The sequence below is a fragment of the Cebus imitator genome, unplaced genomic scaffold (genome assembly GCF_001604975.1).
Source record: "Cebus imitator isolate Cc_AM_T3 unplaced genomic scaffold, Cebus_imitator-1.0 Scaffold111, whole genome shotgun sequence".
In the NCBI taxonomy this organism is placed as follows: domain Eukaryota; kingdom Metazoa; phylum Chordata; class Mammalia; order Primates; family Cebidae; genus Cebus; species Cebus imitator.
The window spans coordinates 879,197-882,868 of NW_016107426.1; the positions used below are offsets into that span (position 1 = coordinate 879,197).

Consider the following 3,672-nt stretch of genomic DNA (forward strand, 5'->3'; position numbering starts at 1 on the left):
AAAAAAAAAGAAAAAGAATCAGTATAAGAGAATCAAGAAAAATTACCTCCTCCCACCTCTAAAAGAAAAAAACAATTAGAAAACATTAACACACTAGTAAACCGGCACCCATACCCTTCAAATAAGCTAAATCCAGTGTATACAGCATATACACAGGTTTTTTCTTTTTTTTTTTTAAAGACTTTCTAGAAACAATTTCAGTTTGTCCCAAGTATTAAAACTCCACAATTTTAAAGTGGCCATCATTTCTCCTACGAAATTTTACCAAATAAAAACTTACAAAACACTTATTCTACCAATGATATATTCTATCTCTGCATTTTTATAATTAACTTATGGGTTAGCTGGTTATTTTAAAGTTCCATGAAGTTATACAGTTAAAGCAATATTATAACTTAACTTCAAACACAAATTTCCTGGTACTGAAAATGTTCTAAAACTAGATCATGGTAATGATTGTATACTGCAGTGAATACATTAAACAAAAAACAGCACTGAATTGTATACTTTAAGGGGGTGAATTTCATGGCATATAAATCCTTTGGCAATAAAGCTATTATTAAAAAAATAACAAAAAACAAATTCTCTACCCTGTACTACTAAGTCTTACCTAGTTTTTACCTGAAACTCTGTTCTGAACCACTGCTTGCCTGGCTAAGTCTGATCAATATCCTGTATCAACTCAGGTCACTTAAAAACAAAAACAAAAACCACACACATACTTCTCTAACATGATTCCCCCTCTAAGAAGGGTCACAGCCTCCCAGAGACAAGCTAAGAAAACACCTTCCATACTAGCCTCCAACAAAAATTAACGACGTGTACCAATGTTGCCTTCTGGAGTCCATAAATCCCTAGCTATCGCTGTGACTTAAAAGTACTACTTCTGCAACACAAAATTCTAACCATTATAATGCATTTTTTAAGGTATCGGAAAAAAAGGAGAACACTTACTAATCCTCTAAATAAGCAGGACTAAATCTCCTCCACAAAGACAGGTTTCCAGTCCAAAGCAAGCTGGACTTCTTGCCTTTCGGAATTCTGCTTTAAGTACCCTAAGGTGATATAGCTGTTACTTATCTTTAAAAAAAAAAAAAAAAAAAGTCACCTTGTCCAATGACAAACTACACCATAAAGAACAGTGGCTCACCAAGCCAGAGTACAGCAATCACGTCATTGAGACCTCATTAAGGCTAAACTATAAACAGACCTGGCATCTGCCAGTGTCCCCAATGTTGAGCTGTGGCTGCAGAGCAGAGTAACCTTCTCCTTACACGGATCTCAGAAGTCCAGCCTCCCCTCCAAGGTTTCCCAGCTTAGCTGATTATGTGGAAGAAGGATTAGTGCTACCTTTTTAAAAGCTGGGGGTTGGGGCGGTGAGCAGGTCGAAAGGGAGGAGGTCACCGTAACTCATTCACAGTATGAAATGCCATGTCAAGAAGAACGCGAACACCATCTCAATTATCTAAGCACCCATATTAACCAAAGACTTCTTTCGACCACTTTATTTCAAAGGAGAAAGCAGAATCAGTGGAGCACAGAAGCAGAGAGTAGCAGGGACGAAACGACCTCCCTGTCATGACACAGATAATGACTGTGTTGTGCCTACAGTGACTGCTGTGGCAGACACCGCTAAACCACCCTAAGGGACTAAGTTATTCTATGTATGAAGGGTGTGGGGAACAGCGTTCCATTATCTCTAACACACTCATCTCTGCCTTCCTGGAAAAAGAGGCACAGTCAGGAGCGTAGGCAGGCCCAAAGTAGGCACAAAGTTACTGTCTGTGGCCTTGAACATAAGGACACCATCATCTGTGTATCTGGAACATAAAAGAGGGCACCCCACGTGGAGGCCGGCGAAGAGCTGGAAATCCTGACAGGTTTGGAAAGAAACAAAGCCCCAGTCTGAAGCAAGCGAGGATGGATCCCCAGGCCAGTCTTTTTATTGATACTATTTATTTTTCCCTATTTTCTCATGTTCTCCTTGAAAGTTGTTGCAAAATCTTTTTTAAATACTCAGTTGCCTCAGCTATCAAGAGTGGAAAAAAGAGAAGGGATTTTTGTTTGTAAAAAAAAAACAAACCTGTTGTCCAAACCTGTACAAGGGCAGAAGCAGAATAATCGAAGTGGGAGAACCCTAAAGGAGTGTCCAACAGGGAAGCCCCTTGGTCGGCTGCCCCACTTTTGTTTGTTTTTTTAACCAATATTCTTTTTCCAGTGATAAAAGTGTAGACACTCGCCCTGCGCAGTGATACTGATTCAACTGCATGGCAGGAGGAGGGGTGCAGGGGATTACAAGAACGGTTGGCTAGCCAGACTGGTGTTTGCAACTTGCAGGAATCCCAACACTCTTCAGTGGGTTTCCATCACCTCCAGGCCCGCAGGCTGAACGGGGGAGCCTCGACGCTAAAGGGGTCGTCCTTACCACACCCACTGTAATCCACCTGTTGCGTCTCCACGCAGCCTCACCTTTCGTGCACGCCGCAGCCCCGGGTAAAGCCCAGCCATCTCCTCCTCCAAGACCCCTGAAACTTTCCCCGTCGTTCCTGTGCCCACTTGCCCCCAGCCTCCCCGTCGGTGCAGAAACCAAATGACCCCTGTGTGATACACACAAAGCCACCCGCAGCTCTGCGTGGCAGACGTGAAAAGAGCCCTCGATGACCGTGGACAGATCTGGGCTGCGTTCCCGGCTCAGCCACGGGTTTGCTGCGCGTGCTTATGTCACGTACCTCCATTTACCCGCCTGCAAAAACGAAGGGGACGACTTACTTCGAAGGTCGCCGGCGGCTCCGCGGCGGGCCGAGCGGGGTGCCCCAGGCCGCCCGCCGTATAGCCTCCCGGGTGGGCGCTTCTCTCAGGCCGGCCTCGCCTGGGATGCCCCGGCCCTAGGGCGTTCCCACAGCCCGCTCCGGCCTGGCCAGGCGAGCGCGACCCACACCCACGGCCCGCGGGCGCAGCGCCCCCTGGCGGCTGCGGCCGGGGACGTAGCCTGCGTCCCTGCCGGCTCATCCCGACCCTACCTGTCCGCGTCTCAGCGCACGACCCCGCCACCAGACCCCGGGCTCACAGCCCTAGGAGGCTGCGGCGCGAGACCAGGGGGAGGCCATACCCTGTTCCCCAAGTCTCCCGCATCCCCCGAACTGCTCGTAGCCCTGGCCACATCCCGCCACGCCCCAAGAAAATGCAAAGGGGTGATCCCCGTGACAACCGAGCTGGGGGGCAGGGGTGCGGCAACAGCCACCACCTACCTGAGCCCCTGCTCCAGGACAGCCGCCCTCGCCGCTCAACCACGCTCCCGAGCATGAGCCCCGCAGCAAAACAAGCCTTTATAGCGGCATCGGCCGCCGCACCGCGCAGGCGCGCCGCACAAAGCATTCCCGAGGCTGAAGGGAACGGTAGTCCGCCTTCGGAGAGCCCAGGGCTGCGGACACGGCAAAGGACTACATTTCCCAGAAGCGCCCGCAACGCCCCGGGGGCGGTGCGGGCTGCCCCTCTTCCCACCGCGCTCCCGGCTCCGCTCAATCCTTGCCCGTGCCTCTGCGAGCCTGCCTGGAATTTTCTCCGGGGTGGCGTTCCCGGGGGGCAGCCGGGAGGCTTGACGGTGGCCCTGTGTTCGTACGCAGTGCTGTTCGTCGGCAGAGCGGTCCCGATCCTGCGCGGCCGTGCAGCTGC

The 3,672-nt window shown here is 50.2% G+C and overlaps 1 protein-coding gene across 5 annotated transcripts in view; it reads right to left on the reverse strand.

The window, feature by feature from the left end:
* Positions 1-3,434, reverse strand: part of ABCC5 (ATP binding cassette subfamily C member 5) — a 94,172-nt gene extending 90,738 nt beyond the window's left edge. For 2 of the 5 annotated variants that reach the window (XM_017538308.2, XM_017538316.2), the window contains exon 1: positions 3,249-3,434. The gene's annotated coding sequence lies outside the window, so the exon portion shown is untranslated. Of the gene's footprint in view, positions 1-954; positions 1,091-2,769; positions 2,901-3,248 lie in introns of those variants that run through there. The other 3 variants (XM_017538312.2, XM_017538310.2, XM_017538309.2) reach the window with 3 other exon arrangements.
* Between the last annotated feature and the right edge of the window lie 238 nt (positions 3,435-3,672).